Source organism: Bubalus bubalis, chromosome 15, assembly GCF_019923935.1.
Source record: "Bubalus bubalis isolate 160015118507 breed Murrah chromosome 15, NDDB_SH_1, whole genome shotgun sequence".
Classification (NCBI taxonomy): Eukaryota; Metazoa; Chordata; class Mammalia; order Artiodactyla; family Bovidae; genus Bubalus; species Bubalus bubalis.
The window spans coordinates 44,708,086-44,725,200 of NC_059171.1; the positions used below are offsets into that span (position 1 = coordinate 44,708,086).

At 43.8% G+C, this 17,115-nt stretch overlaps 1 pseudogene; it reads left to right on the plus strand.

Annotated features, from left to right (window-relative positions):
• The first annotated feature begins 15,206 nt into the window (after positions 1–15,206).
• On the plus strand, positions 15,207–16,152 carry LOC102393368 (annotated as a pseudogene).
• Positions 16,153–17,115: the final 963 nt, after the last annotated feature.

Consider the following 17,115-nt stretch of genomic DNA (forward strand, 5'->3'; position numbering starts at 1 on the left):
ATCAGGAGAGACACATCAGAGACAAGGAGATATACGAACTTAGAATTTACAGATAATTTAAAATTCTCCAGGAGGGTGGGCAAGGATGGAGGCAGCCTTCTTGAGAAAGCCTTATTCATGAACATGCCAGCCTTGCAGCAAGGACTCAGGTTATGAAATTGGCTGCATATTGGTGGAAGGTTGTTAAAGACAAGGTTTGGAGTGTAGGTCAAGTCCAGATCACAAAAAGCAGTCTGAGGAGTTTCGCACTTCTGCTGGAACAAATGAGACGGTCACTGTGGTTTTGTATTGAAATAATCTCCTTCGCATCTGGAAAATAATCTCCTTTGCATCTTTTCCATCTGGAAAATGAAATTGAGTTCATCAGAAGTGGATAGCAGGATGAGAGCCAAAATCAGTCACGGAAAAGAGGAGGTTTCCAGAAACACTTCAGAAGATGGAATGGGGAAGGAGGCCTGGGTGGAATCTGGGGGGGAAAGGAGAGAAAGAAAGACAATATTGGGTGACTGTGAAATACACAGAAAATGGGACTTCCCTGGTGGTCCAATGGCTAAGACTCCACACTCCCAATGCAGGGAGTCCAGGTTCATCCCTGGTTGGCAAACTAGATCCCACATGCTACAGATAAAATTCCTGAGTGCCAAAACTAAGGCCCAGCACAGCCAAACAAATAAAAACTTAAAAGAAAGAAAAAGAAATACATGGAAGAGATTGGAGAGATGGTGAATGCAGAAAGCCAGGGGTTAGGGAGGTGATACAGGTCATAAGTTCTGTTTGAGGACATTGACTTTCAGGTGAGTTGGAATCAGATGGGAAAATCCAGTAGGCAAAGAGAATAGATTTTGAGGCCAGGAGACATGGCTAAGATTAAGACTTGAGGGTCACAGAGTCATCAACACCAGGAGCTTTTAGGTAATCTGAAAGTAATAATTAGTATCACCAATACCATAAAAGCAAATAACATTGTTATTGATAACAATATGCCCTGCTTAGTGTTTTATTACAGATTACATGTAATTCTTATAACAAACTCTACGAAGTAGATATAATTATTATCCCCATTTTTTTTTCAGATGAGTCAGCTGAAACACACAGAGACTGTCCTGTCCTAGGTCTCACAGCCAGCAAGTGCTGGAACAGAGAGGCTCTAGACAAGAGGACAAGTCCAGAATCTACCCCAAAATGTGTTTTGCGTGGCCAGCCCAGCACTTTCATGAATTAAATTTGACTTTGGCCATTGCCTGCAGCCTGCTCCACAAGTTCACCACCCTCCCCAGCATACCACTGTGTCTTAATCCCACCTACATAATTGACGGACACTAAGATGAACTGTCCAGATCCCCTCGCATGGAAGGACCTGTCTGTCACAAGCAACTGTCAGCTTCTTCAAGGTTTGTCTCAGTGGCAAGGAGCTGCCTCTCCCTAGATCACACCTCTTCCAGGGCATCCAAAGACTGATGGAGACAAGAAGGGGAGAAAGGCCAGGCCATCTTGGCCCAACACAGGATGACTCTGATGGGTCATTCCCACTTCAGAAGCCTGCTGAGTTTGGATGAGGCTCTCAGCATGCATCATGACTCACCATCTTCTTTCCAGTTCTGCTTCCTTTCCTTCCCTCCCTCCCATGGGTGTTGTTCTCCAGGGCACTTACCAATTAGTGTTTTGCTCACTAAATTCCATCCTAGAGTGCACATCTAGAAGTACTCAGCCTGTGACACGTAACCTGCCCATTCCTTGAACACAGTGAATTTTTACACCTACAAAAGGCACAAGCATTGTCTTAAGAGTTTCTGAATGTTTAAGATTTAGCTTAGTGTATGAACAAAAGCAAGTACAAAGGGCCTGTCACCAGTTGAACAAAAGTTGACTCAGATTCCTTTCCAGGCCAGAAAATCCACTGTGAGCTCAGTCTGGGGGTTGCTCCAACCGTGGCTCCCATCTGCCTCCCCTACATCTTTATATTTGAACACCTACTCTCCAAAGTCTCCAAGCCTACAACCTGACCTAAGGCCCAGCCCTAAGCCAGTTCAACAGGGGATAGAGCGTCAGGCTGTTGACCAGACTCACTCCTGCCCCATGCATCAACTGAGTCAACGTCTGGAGAGGGGTTAACACATATCCCTGGCATTAACTTATTCCTTTGGCTGAGAACTTCCACCACCTCCCTCAAGTTCTTCTGTTAAAATGCAAATAATCTAAGTATATATGTCTGTATGTCTTCAGTATTTATGAATTGATAAAAATATGAGAAGGATTCAGGCCAAAACATAAACAATGGTCTTCTTTGGGTTGTAGAATTGTTGGTATTTCTTTTTTTTATTTTTCTACAGGACTGATGCTGAAGCGCCAATACTTTGGCCACCTGATGTGAAGAGCCAACTCATTGGAAAATACCCTGATGCTAGGAAATACTGAGGGCAGGAAGAGAAGGGGGTAACAGAGGATGAGATGGTTAGTCAGCATCACTGACTCAACGGACATTGAGTTTGAGCAAACTCCAGGAGATACTGAAGGACAGGGAGGCCTGGAGTGCTGCAGTCCATGGGGTTGCAAAGTGTCGGACAGGACTTAAGCAACTGAACAACAAATTTTCTAAAATGAACCTGGGCTGTCTTTACAATAATGTTTAAAATGAGTTTTCAAAGACAAAAGGACTGTACCCTTCTTCTCTGCAGATAACCTTGGGAAAGGAAGCCCATTAAGCTATGAGCGTGAGAGGAAGGTATTAATACCTTGCTATCAATGATTTGGAAAGTCAGCCAGTTGATATCAGAGCATCGAGGAAAATGAGATGTTGAAAAGTTCTATGTTAGATGAAGCTGGCCACAGTGAGAGGCCATAGTTTTCTGATTAAGGCATCTAAGGCCAACTGGAGGAGGAAGGCTTCGCAAAAATGGACACAGGAGACTAACCTTATTCCTCCTACACTAACCTTATTCCTCACCCTCCAGTCATCCATCCCTTTGCCCCTACCCCCACAGCACGCAGGAGAAGGAGCGGAAGCCTAGATGCACTTCTACGCCTTATGGCAGGGGAGTGCTTCTGCCTGCCCCTCTTCCTCCTCTGATGATTTCTGAAGTCCCTTTTATCTCTCACCTGTGAATTTCAAGTCTAGGTCTTCCCTGGTGGCTCAGATGGTAAAGAATCTGCTTGCAATGCAGGAGACCTGGGTTCAATTCCTGGGCCAGGAAGATCCCCTGGAGAAGGAAATGGCAACCCACTCCAGTATTCTTGCCTGAAGAATTTCATGGACAGAGGAGCCTGGTGGGCAAGAGTCCATGGGGTAGCAAAGAGTCAGATGTGACTGAATGACTAACACAGAACTAGGCCAAAGCACTTGATCTTTTTCTCACCTCCTCCAGGCTTGGCTCTGATGCATCTTACTGTCCAAGACGGGGAGAAGCCTACCAAACAGGAGCCCAAACTAGAAGACCAAGAAGAAAGGGCACTGAGCCCTTCAGCCTAGCCTCGTCTATGCTCGGGGATGCCTTCCAGCAAAGCCCAATTTCACCTGCATTGCGTGCACTGGCCTTGTGACCTCGCAGCTCTCCCTGCTGCCTGGCTCCTGTGTTCACTGCAGTTCTCACTGGGACGCTGCTGTCCCCTGGGGTCTGCTGCCTCCCGGTTGCCCCCGACCCAGTGCTGTCCGCCTGTGTGTGGGAATATGCAGACATCTTCCGTGCTCTGTGGAAGACAAAGGAGACCCAGCTCTGTCCTGCATGGTTCCCTCATATCCAGCTGTTACTTGAAGCACCCGCATTAAAGCTTGGCCCAGGGAGTAGGGAGTCAGGGAGAAAGTCAAGGCGCCCCAGCTCCTTTCCTTTTCTTCTCTGTGGAGGATGAGGTCAGCACTTTGCACAGGTCCGCTGGGGTCACCTTTATGCATTAAGCCAGCTTCCTGGCTTTCACCCTCAACAGCCAGCACTGAAGGGCCTTCTCTGAAAGAGTTCCCAGAGTCCACTTCACCTGCAAGCCTAGAAAGTAGACTTGTCTGTGAATGTGTGTTCCTAGTGCCTAACCCTCTTCCCCTTACTGGATGGTGAGGAATAAGGTTAGTGTAATGTTTCCCTGCAGTCTTTGCAATACCAGGGACTGCAGCACACCAGGCTTACCTATCCTTCACTATCTCCTGGCGTTCGCTCAAACTCGTTTCCACTGAGTCAATGATGCCATCCAACCATCTCATCATTGGTTGCCCTCTTCTCCTTTGCCTTCAATCTTTCCCAGCATCAGGGTCTTTTCCAGTGAGTTGACTCTTCTAATCAGGTGGCCAGAGTACCGGAACTTCAGCATCAGTCCCTCCAATGAGTATTCAGAGTTGATTTCCTTTAGGATTGACTGGACTGATCTCCTTGCTGTCCAAGGAACTCTCAGGAGTCTTCTCCACAGTCTTCACCACAGTTTGAAAGCATCAATTGTTCAATGCTTAGCCTTCTTTATGGTCCAACTTTCACATCCGTACATGACTATGGAAAAACCATAACTTTGGCTATGCGGACCTTTGTCAGTAAAGTGATGTCTTGATTTTTAATACCCTAGGTCTGTCACAGCTTTTCTTCCAAGGAGCAGATGTCTGTTAATTTCATGGCTGCAGTCATGGTCCTTAACCAATAGCTAATGGGGCAGGAACATGAGAGCCTCAGCAGCCTTGCTGTGGGTTGGGACAAACTCTCAAGTTCCCCTGGAGGGTTGGGGGTGGAAAGGTATTCTCCTTTCTTCTGAGGCCCCCCTCCTTCCTTCCCCATCTCCCTGGCTACTGCCTTGAATGCATCTCTTACTCACACGTGAACCCTCTCTCCAGGTCTGCTTCTGGGGAACATGACTTAAGACTCTCTCCATTTCTCTCTCTTTCTTCTTCCTAGAAGCAGTGAGCTCAAACCACTTCTATAGTCTGCTTTCTTTCTACCATACTTCAGTATAGTAGAAGGAAACCTCACTTCTTCGAGTGGTGAGATCTCTAACTTCTTTTGAAAATGTCTTTCTAAAGAAATACCAAGACAAGTGATTCAGCACAATATTCTTTTAACAAGTCAGATACACTCTGAGAAAATGGAAACCCAGGAACCCTCTTGGACTTGGCAATAATGACAGGTGACAAGAGCCTTGGGCCATTTATCTCAGAATTTTAAACTTAGAATACCCTGATCCCTTTATTGAATTTTATGTTAAACTTGTTCAATTATTGTCAACCAAATTGCAAGTTATCCTCCAGATGCTAAATTTGACCTGCTTTTTGAAAATAGGTTAGACATTCTGTGTGCTCCTCTGAAATCTGACATTGTTCCATAACTAACATTAACTTAAAAATCGGAATGAGCCGCCTTTGCAATAAACTGTCAATAAAATGTGGTCTGCAGAGACTTGACTAAGTTTGCTTCCGATTGGTTTTAAAAGTTTAATATGAAACAAGAAGCTCCTGATATTGGGCTAATTTCTTCATTAAATCAATCCTGCTTATGTAGTACATTAGGAAGCACCATTAAGCTTGTGCATGGTATCACAAGGCCAAGCCTGAATTTCATTGACCATAAAATAAAAGATCAGCCATGATGTCAACCTGGAGACCTAGAGCACCAGTTTCAGGAGGAGAAGATTTAATGCTTCTCTTTCCACCAGTCTTCTAGACTAACTTTAAATATATCATTTAGAATCTCTAAGTGAAGATATTCCAAAGAATGCTCATGCTTAATGATATAATGAGTCGGCTTCATCAAGTTAATTTTTGTCCTCCTGTGAATTTCATCAAACTTTTTGCCAAACAGAACAAGTAAAGCGAAGAATTATTACCAAAGTTGTAATTTAGACATTCAGGACCACAATTAAATCTGAAATGAACACTGCTACTAAATTATCTAGCACACTTCTACCATTATTCTACTCCTTGTGGCCAAATTAACAATACCAGAAATAGCAAGCAACTCTTGAAAGCAGAAAATTACATTACATGTAGAAGGGAGGTTGTTGTTTAGTCACTTAGTCATGTCTGACTCTTTGCAACCCCATGGACTGCAGCACACCAGGCTTCCCTGTCCTTCACTATCTCCTGGAGTTGGCTCCAACTCACGTCCCCTGAGTCAGTGATGCTATCCAATCATCTCATCCTCTGTCGCCCTCTTCTCCTCCTGCTCTCAATCTTATGGTATGGAAGGGTTGAGCAAATAATATTCTCTGAGGGTTTTGAGTACTTACCATGTGACAGATACTATCTTAGAAGCTTTATCATATTAAACTACTTTATCCTCACAGCAATGAGGATTATCAGTGAGATAAGTCCTATTATTATCCCCATTTTCCAGAAGAGAAAATATAGTTACCAACAACAAGGCATTTGTCCCTCATGTACAGTTTTAGGGGGTGAGGAATTAAACTCAGTTTTCCTCCAAAGCCTATACTCTCACCAACTATGGGATCAAGCTGCCTCTGACAGAAGACTGACTCAATCAAAAAGCAAACAAACAAACCTTCCTCCATAATCAACCAGGAAACCTAAACTTCTTTCTGTGGGACCAATTCCATGAAAAAGGACAGGGCCTCAGAAGGCCTGTATGAACTTGTAAACAAAAGAAGAAGGCAGCATCTAGTGACCCCGGCACCACTGAGCGGTGTGGATGGGCACCATTCTCCAAGACCACAGTGTGAGTGGCTCCCCCTGGAGGCGGGCAGCCCTGAAGCAGGAAGAAAATGACCAAGTCTGTGAAGCACTGGAGATGCTTTGGATTGGAGTGAGGTCCAAAAGAGAGAAGGAGGGAAGCCTGGGGGAACGACTAGGCCAGCCAAGCAGAGGTGTGAGGCTGTGGGAATTTGATACAAAGCAAAAACGTCACCAAAATGGGAGCTGGGAGGTGACTGAAGAAATTCCTGGCCTGCTCAGAATTTTGACAGATTGGATCCTCTATTAAATTTGCTCTGAATTCTTAACTGCCCATTGGCCTCCTCTCAAATCAGTCCCAACAGAATGTACTTTGGGCATCAATCACAGCCTTATCATGGGGAAGGGGCTTGTGTAACTCAATGAAGCTATGAGCCATGCTGCACAGGGCCTCCCATTGATAGACAGGTCATAATGAAGAGTTCAGACAAACAACGGTCCATGGAGGAGGAAATGACAAAGCACCCCAGTATTCTTGCCCTGAAAACTCCATGAACAATATGAAAGGCAAAAAGATATGACACCAGAACATAAGCTCCCTCAGTTTGAAGGTGTCCAATATGCCCCTGGGGAAGAGTGAAGGGCAATTAATAACAGCTCTAGAAAGAATGAAGCTGCTGGGCCAAAGGGAAACAATGCTTAGTTGTGGATATGTCTGGGTCTGGTAGTGAAAGGAAAGACTGATGCTGGAAAGAACAATTTTGCATAGGAACCTAGAATGTTAGGTCCATGAATCAAGGCAAATTGTACATGGTCAAGCAGGAGATGGAAGATTAAACATTGATATCTTAGGAATCAGTAAACTAAAATGGACAGGAATGGGTGAATTTAATTCAGATGACCATTATCTACTACTGTGGGAAAGAACCCCTTTTTTTTAAAAAAAAAAAAAAGGAGTAGCCCTCATAGTCAACAGAAGAATCCAAAATGCAGTACTTGGGTGCAACCTCAAAAATGACAGAATGATCTCAGTTCATTGCCAAGGGAAGCCACTTAACATCACAGTAATCCAAGTCTATGACCTAACCACTGATGCTGAAGAAGCTGAAGTTGAACGATTCTATGGAGACCTATAAGACCTTCTAGAACTAACACCAAAAAAAAGATATCCTTTTCATTATAGGGGACTGAAAATGCAAAATGAGGAAGTCAAGAGATACCTGGAGCAACAGGCAAGTTTGGCCTTCAAGTACAAAATGAAGCAGGGTAAAGGGTAACAAGAGAACATGCTGGTCATGGCAAACACCCTTGCCAAGAATCCAAGAGACAACTCTATACATGAACATCAGCAGATGATCAATACCAAAATCAGAATTAATTGTATTCTTTGCAGCTGAAGATGGAGATGGCTCAGATCATTGGCTCCTTATTGCAAAATTTAGGCTTAAGTTGAAGAACGCAGGGAAAACCACTAGACCATTCAGGTATGACCTAAATCAAATCCCTTATGACTATATAATGGAAGTGAAGAATAGATTCAAGGGATTAGATCTGGTAGACAGAGTGCCTAAAGAGCCATGGATGGAAGTTCATAATTTGTACAGGAGGCAGTGACCAAAACCATCCCCAAGAAAAAGAAATGCAGGAAGGTAAAGTGGTTGTCTGAGGAGGCTTTACAAATAGCTGAGGAAAGAAGAGAAGTGAAAGGCAAAGGAGAAAAGGAAAGATATACTCAATTGGATGCAGAGTTCTAGAGAACAGCAAGGAGAGATAAGGCTTTCATAAGTGAACAATGCAAATAAACACAGGAAAATAATAGAATGGGGAAGACTAGAGATCTCTTCAAGAAAATTGGAGATATCAAGGGAACATTTCATGCAAGGATGGGCACAGTAAAGGACAGAAGTGGTAAAGACCTAATAGAAGCAGAAGATATTAAGTAGAGGTGGCAATAACACATAGAAGAACTATACAAAAAAAGGTCTTAATGACCCAGATAACCATGATGGTATGGTCACTCACCTAGAGCCAAAAATCCTGAAGTGTGAAGTCAAGTGGGCCTTAGGAAGCATTACTACAACAGAGGTAGTGGTGGGGGATGGAATTCCAGTTGAGTAATTTACAATTCTAAAATTCTAAATAATCCTATTTAAAATCCTAAAAGATGATATTGTCAAAGTGCTACACTCTCTAGTTCAGCAAAATTTGGAAAACTGAGCAGTGGCCACAGGACTAGAAAAGGTCAGATTTCATTCCAACCCCAAAGAAGGGCAATGCCAAAGAATGTTCAAACTATTGCACAATTGCACTCATTTCACAGGCTAGCAAGTTGTGTCATAGAGAAAGCAAGGAAATTCCAGAAAACATCTACTTCTGCTTCATCGACTATGCAAAAGCCTTTGACTGTGTGGATCACAACAAACTGTGGAAAATTCAAAAGATGGGAATACCAGATCCACTTACCTGCCTCCTGAGAAACCTGTATGCAGGTCAAGAAGCAACAGTTAGAACCAGACATGAATTGGAAAAGGAGTACGTCAAGGCTGTATGATGTCAGTCTGTTTATTTAACTTATATGCAGAGTACATCAGGCAAAATGCCAGGCTAGGTGAATCACAAGATGGAATAAAGACTGCCAGGAGAAATATCAATAACCTCAGATACACAGAGAATACCACTAATGACAGAAAGTGAAGAGGAACTAAAGAGCCCCTTGATGAGGGTGAAAGAGGAGAGTGAAAAAGCTGGCTTGAAACTCAATATTAAAAAAAAAAAATGGAGATCGCGGCATCCGGTCCCATCACTTCATGGCAAATAGATGGGGAGACAATGCCAACAGTGACAGACTTTATTTTCTTGGGCTCCAAAATCACTGATGACAGCAACTGCAGCCACAAAATTAAAAGACACTTGCTTCTTGGAAGAAAGCTATGACAAACCTAGACAGCATATTAAAAAGCAGAGACACTACTTTGCCAACAAAGGTCCGTCTAGTCAAGGCTATGGCTTTTCCTGTGGTCATGTATGGATGTGAGAGTTGGAAGGACAGATGCTGTAGCTGAAGTTCCAATATTCTGGCCACCTAATTAGAAGAGCCGATTCATTGGAAAAGACCCTGATGCTGGGAAAGATTGAAGGCAAAAGAAGAGGGAGGCAGATGATGAGACATTTAAATAGTATCACTGATTCAATGCACATGAATTTGAATAAACTCTAGGAGACAGTGGAGGACAGAGGAGCCTGGTGTGCTGCAGTCCATGCAATTGCAAAGAGCTGGACATGACTGAATGACTGAACAACAACATAAAGAGTAAAATGACCCTCTTCCCAGCCTCCTCCACCCATACCCCCGACTTGCCTCCCCTCCAATGACACCCACCCAGATGCACTTCAAGGGGCTGTACTTGTCTGCCTTTGCTTGGTTCTCTTAGACTTCTAACTCACCTGGGAAATGCCTGATTGTCATTTAAGACAGTTATTATATCATCTGAGTAAGTGTGAAAGTGTTAGTCACTCAGTTATGTCTGACTCTTTCCGATGCCATGGACTGTAGCCCACCAGGCTTATCTGTCCATGGGATTCTCCAGACAAGAATACTGGAGTGGGTTTCCATTCCCTTCTCCAAGGAATCTTCCCAACCCAGGGATTGAACCTGGGTCTCCTGCTTTGCAGGCAGATTCTTTATCATCTGAGCTACCAGGGAAGCACCATATCATCTACAGTATAGACAGTATCTGGTCTGTTGTAAACAACCGGTCCTCATTAGCTGAACAAAGTGGAATTCCTCAGGGCATTGGAGAGGCCACTGAAATTATAGGATGTTAGTCTCTCTCTCCGGAGAAGGCAATGGCACCCCACTCCAGTACTCTTGCCTGGAAAATCCCATGGACGGAGGAGCCTGGTAGGCTGCAGTCCATGGAGTCACTAAGAGTCAGACACGACTGAGCAACTTCATTTTGACTTTTCACTTTCATGCATTGGAGGAGGAAATGGCAACCCACTCCAGTGTTCTTGCCTGGAGAATCCCATGGACAGAGGAGCCTGGTGGGCTGCCATCTATGGGGTCGCACAGAGTCGAACACAACTGAAGTGATTTAGCAGCAGCAGCAGCAGTCTCTGTCTCCAGTACTCTTGCCTGGAAAATCCCATGGACGGAGGAGCCTGGTAGGCTGCAGTCCATGGGGTCGCTAAGAGTCAGACACGACTGAGCGACTTCACTTTCACTTTTCACTTTCATGCATTGGAGGAGGAAATGGCAACCCACTCCAGTGTTCTTGCCTGGAGAATCCCAGGGATGGGGGAGCCTGGTGGGCTGCTGTCTATGGGGTCACACAGAGTCGGACACGACTGAAGTGACTTAGCAGCAGCAGCCGTCTCTCTCTCTCTCTATATATATATACACACACGTATATATACACATACATACATACACACACACACACACACCATAGCTATAAATATAGATACAGATGCCTAGAGAGCAAACACGGTATGTGTATGTATATGTGTGTATATATGTAGAAAGAGAGAGAGAATACATACATATTGTAATTTTAACGGCCTCTCCAGTGCCCTGAGGAGTTCTATTTGGTTCAGCTAATGAGGACTGGTTGTTTACAACAGAACAGATGCTGTGCTCAGAATCCAAAGGTAGTTGTAAGTGATCCCTTGTTAATCTCTCCCTCATATAAGCCTCCTAAATACAGAACCTTATAACTCTCAGTATGTTTTAGACTCACTGGGAGGACTTTACATTTCTGCCCAGGCTACATGCTATAGAAATTCTGATTTACTGTGTTTCATCCAATCTAAGATGTCACTGCCTATTTGAAGTGTATTTTATCTACAACTAAGAAAGAAAAATGCTTCAAATTAAGTTATTTCATCAATTTTAAGAAGCACAGATTTCTGAAATGTAGGGGAAAATTACATCTCAGAATAGAAGTTTGGTGACCCAGGCATTAATGCGTGGGTTTTTTTAATATCTATTTATTTGGCCGTGCTGGGTATTAGTTGCAGCATGTGAACTCTTAGATGCAGAATGTGGGGTCTTAGTTCCCTGACCAAGGATCAAACCTGGGTCCCCTGCATTAGGAGTGTGAACTCTTCACGACTAGACTATGTGTTTTAAATGAGACTTCAATGATTCTAATAAGAATCACTGCCCTGATACCTCTGCCATATGTCTTACTATTCAGCCATTCTTCATTCAAGAAGCATATTTTAAACACTTACTGAACTGCAGATGGTCTATAATGTGTAATATTACACACACATTTTATATATATATACACACATAATATATATATAATACATAGCAGACATTAATATGGCAAGTTTCCCACCCATATGGAGCTTATACTCTAGTATAGAAGAGATAGGTAAATTAATGAGGGCATTTTCTGTCTCCTTTACCAGATCATGAAAGCAGTAACTCTTCCCTAAGTAAAATGGCTCTATTCCTAATAGAATGGGGAGAGAATATGCAAACCTTCTGTCCCGTGGATGAAGAACTTCACCTTTGTTATGCTCCAGTACCTCGACTCTCGATACACCAGACCTCACACTTCAGAAAACTATGAACAGTATTGCTCTTTCCAGCTAAGAAGCAACTGGGCCTTGAACAGCAATAACAAGGAAGGAGAGGTATACTTGGCTAGAAATAGCTGGAAAGCTGAGCACACTGGCAACAGAGTCAGGAAGAAGAAAGATCAAAAAACTAGAGTAACAACTGGAACAGAAGAAAAAGAATAGCAAGCTGCAGGGGTGGCAGATAGAAGATAGGACACTAGAGATTAGCAGCAGGCAAGACCACAAAAATGACCAGAAGCAAAAAGTGACAATGGAGAAGAGATATGGTAGCAAAGAATCAGAGGAGGGAAAAAAAGACCAGAACATTGGCAGTTTGAGTGCAAATAGAAACGCATAGCCAGCATCAGGTGAGGAATTTGGAGAAGGAATGAGTCAAGTCCTACCTGAAAGACACTTCATTACAAAGTAGAAGAGCAACTGACGTTAATAATCATTGAGATTAACGATTATTTTCTATTATTAAAATTGCTGCCCAACCCCATTTAAAAGCTTTGAGAGGCTTACACATTTAAGACTGAGTCATACAGAAGATTCTCTTTTAAGGAATTGCTGATCAAACTGTTGTAGCCATGCACTCTGGGAAACAAACTCACTCAGAAGGACAATGCTGACAGTGGAGTGCAGTTTATTACACCGGCGGGCCCAAGGCAGAGTCTCCTCTTAGCCAAGGACCCTGACCAGTTTTTCTGAAAACCTTATATACCCTAAGTGTACGTGCCCAAACCCACCTCCCCAAATTCCCTGAAACTAGTCTGAACAAAGGAAAAGAAAGACACAATCAAAGTTAACCTGTGATTCATATGCCTTACGCCTAAGTAGTTAACAGTGGACAATTATCAATAGGCCTGTGGTCATACCCCAATAAGCATAATAGAATTTATGATTCTATTCGGTTACACAGATAATTAGGGTATTCTTTTAGGCAACAGAGAGTCTAGGTACGAGCCCTGGGGCTCTTCCATCCAGGGGGCCTGGTTTTCCAGTTGATATGTCGTTTCCATAGACACTGGGAATAGAGCTCAAAGCCCACAGTCCGGCCCAAGATGGAGTCCTGCTTTCAAGATGGAGCCTGTTCTGTCTGTTTCCTCCTTCAAAATCAGTAGAGCAGGCTCTCTATCCTTGCATCAGTGTGACAGCTTTGTTTCTAGAGGGATGTAATCTCACCTGGATGTTACTCATCCCTAGAAAAATAGAACTCCCCACTTAGATTTTACCTGGAAACTTTTTATTGACTTTGCCTTACAAGGGGATTCCCTGGTGGCTCAGATGGTTAAGAATCTGCCTGCAGTGCCGGAGACAGGGTTCAATCCCTGGGTTGAGACGATCCCCTTGAGAAGGGAATGGCTACCCACTCCAGTATTCTTGCCTGGAGAATTCCACAGACACAGGAACCTGGCAGGCTACAGTAGTCCATGGGGTCACAAAGAGTCAGACACGACTGAGCGACTAACAAGTATTTATATAGTTACACTTAACATGTTTATGTCCTCAGTTCAGTCGCTCAGTCGTGTCCGACTCTTTGCAACCCCATGAACCGCAGCACGCCAGGCCTCCCTGTCCATCACCAACTCCCAGAGTCCACACAAACCCATGTCCATTGAGTTGGTGATGCCATCCAACCATCTCATCCTCTGTCATCCCCTTTTCCTCCCGCCCTCAATCTTTCCCAGCATCAGGATCTTTTCAAATGAGTCAGCGCTTCACATGAGGTGGCCAAAGTATTGGAGTTTCAGCTTCAACATCAGTCCTTCCAGTGAACACCCAGGACTGATCTCCTTTAAGATGGACTGGTTGGATCTCCTTGCAGTCCAAGGGACTCTCAAGAGTCTTCTCCAACACCACAGTTTATGTCCTACCTCCACCCAAAATATGGAATTTAAAATATATTAATGATTAATCCAACAGAGAGTTCAGAGTAGGTTTCCATATCTAAATTATGTTCTAATTCATGTATCTCCCATTCCTTTGAAAAAACAAATATGTATAACATCAGAGAAGGCGATGGCACCCCATTCCAGTACTCTTGCCTGGAAAACCCCATGGACGGAGGAGCCTGGTAGGCTGCAGTCCATGGGGTCGCTAAGAGTTGGACACGACTGAACGACTTCACTTTCACTTTTCACTTTCATGCATTGGAGAAGGAAATGGCAACCCACTTCAGTATTCTTGCCTGGAGAATCCCAGGGACGGGGGAGCCTGGTGGGCTGCCGTCTATGGGGTCGCACAGAGTCGGACACGACTGAAGCGACTTAGCAGCAGCAAGGTGATTCCCCATCATACCCAGAGCACATCAGCAAACAACTTTCTGAAATGTTCAGAATTCTATCCATAAAGGAACCAGAGGATATGCAAACCCAGTACCAGTTCTAAAAACTCAGTCGATAATGCATTTAATAAAAATAAAAACATAAATGGATCATAAGGTTAAATTAGAAGACATTTCACACTACATGACTTGAGCATTGGCAAACAATCAAAGGAAGAGGATGTATTGAATGTCTATACTGGGCCTAATAGCGTTTCAATGAGAGACTTAAATTATGAATGAAATCATGATTCTGTATCATATACTCATCTATCATTTATTGAGTTGCTACTTTATAGCAGGTATTAAGAGACAAAAATCTCATAGTCCACTGAAGGAAAGAAACACAAAAACACATAACTGGTACTGCAAGGAATTTGGCACAGCACCTGGTGACTCCAGATCCTGAGTCCATGTCTGCTGACCTGAAGGTGCACAGGTGCTCATGCCACCCGTAGAAGCTCAATTTGGCTGAGCGAAGTTTTCATCATCAGAAAATACAGAACACGAGGCATTTGCAGGTCGCTCTTTGGCCTGAGTAGACCGAGACAATGCGACGTGGGCTGGGTGGACGGCTGGGAGATTGGGCTGGAGAGGAAACATAGTAAATTGGGAAGAGGACAGAAGAGACAGCCTGGATGCTTGAACGAGTGTAGGGAGGGTTGACAACTACAAGACCCAAGCAGCATCATCCTTTATACCAGAAAGCTGGTGGGCATTATGGGGAAAAAATAAAAGAAGAAAGTGGAGGAGGTGCTAGAAGAGGAGGAAGAAGAATATGTGGTGGAAAAGTTTTAGACCATCGAGTGGTAAAGGGCAAAGTGGAGTATCTCCTAAGGTGGAAGGGGTTCTCAGATGAGGATAACACATGGGAACCAGAAGAGAAACTGGATTGCCCTGACCTCATTGCTGAGTTTCTGCAGTCACAGAAAACAGCACACAAGACAGATAAATCAGAGGCAGGCAAGCGCAAAGCTGATTCTGATTCAGAAGATAAGGGGGAGGAGAGCAAACCAAAGAAGAATAAAGAAGAGTCAGAAAAGCCAGGAGGCTTTGCCCGGGGTTTGGAACCAGAGCGAATTATTGGAGCTAGAGACTCCAGTGGAGACCTCATGTTCCTGATGACATGAAGAATTCTGATGAGGCTGACCTGGTCCCTGCCAAGGAAGCCAATGTCAAGTGTCCACAGGTTGTCATATCCTTCTATGATGAAAGGCTGACGTGGCATTCTTACCCCTCAGAGGATGATGACAAAAGAGATGACAGGAATTAACTCTCTTGAATACCAGCCCCTGTCATATCTGACTGTGGGTTTCAAGTGGGGAAAGGAGTTTTCCTTGTCTTGACACCATAAAGGTGGCTTGAGAAGATGTTCTTTGAAGAGCCAGTATAGTTTCTGTGCCCTACAGCAGCCCAAGGGCTTGAAAGCCGTTCCATGCTATACAGTTTGCACACCCATCCCAGTGGAGGGGAAGGGAAGGAGGGTCAGTGTTTGAAGGCAACCCATTCTGAACTTTCCAAAAAAAAAAAAAAAGCAAATGGCCTTCTCTGAAGAACAAAACGCAGAATGGGATGTGGGAGAGCAAGAGATACTGCAGATCTTCAAAGAGCATCTCCACAACCCCCACAGCCTTCTTCCCAATAGTGTTAACTCTGCATTTTTACAGCATAGCATGTGTATAGTTTTTGGCTATTCAGTTCAGTTCAGTTGCTCAGTCATGTCCAACTCTTTGCGACCCCATGAATCGCAGCACGCCAGGCCTCCCTGTCCATCACCAACTCCCGGAGTTCACCCAGACTCACGTCCATCGAGTCAATGATGCCATCCAGCCATCTCATCCTCTGGCGTCCCCTTCTCCTCCCGCCCCCAATCCCTCCCAGCATCAGATTCTTCTCCAATGAGTCAACTCTTCGCATGAGGCGGCCAAAGTACTGGAGTTTCAGCTTTAGCATCATTCCTTCCAAAGAACACCCAGGGCTGATCTCCTTTAAAGTGGACTGGTTGGATCTCCTTGCAGTCCAAGGGACTCTCAAGAGTCTTCTCCAACACCACTTACTGGTGTATTATTTGGGGTGGGTGGGGTGGGGTGGGAAAGAAGGGAGATGGGTTAGGATAATTTTTGTTAAAATTTGGGGAAACGGTAAAACAAAGGAAGAAACAACTAATAATGATTGGGTTCTGTGTCCAGAATATTGTATCCTTTCAAAAATGTCATTGGCCATCTAAATGAAGACTGTGAGAGACTATTTAAAAGCTGTGAATGCCTGAAACTTAGAAGCCAAGGTATTCCCTGCCTGAGCTTAACGCTGTTCCCAAGAAAAGACTAAGAAGCTACCAAAAAGATACATGCATCACAACGCTCATAGCAGCATTATTCACAACAGACAAGGGAAGCAACCTAAATGTCCATCAACAGATGAATGGATAAAGATGTGGTACATATATACAATGGAATATTACTCAGCCATAAAAATAAGGAAATATTGCCATTTCCAGCAACATGGCTGAAACTAGAAATTATCATACTGAATGAAGTAAGTCAGAAAGAGAAAGTCAAATACCATATGATATCACTTATATGTGAAATCTAAAAAAAAAAAAAAAAAAGATACTAATGAACTTATTCAC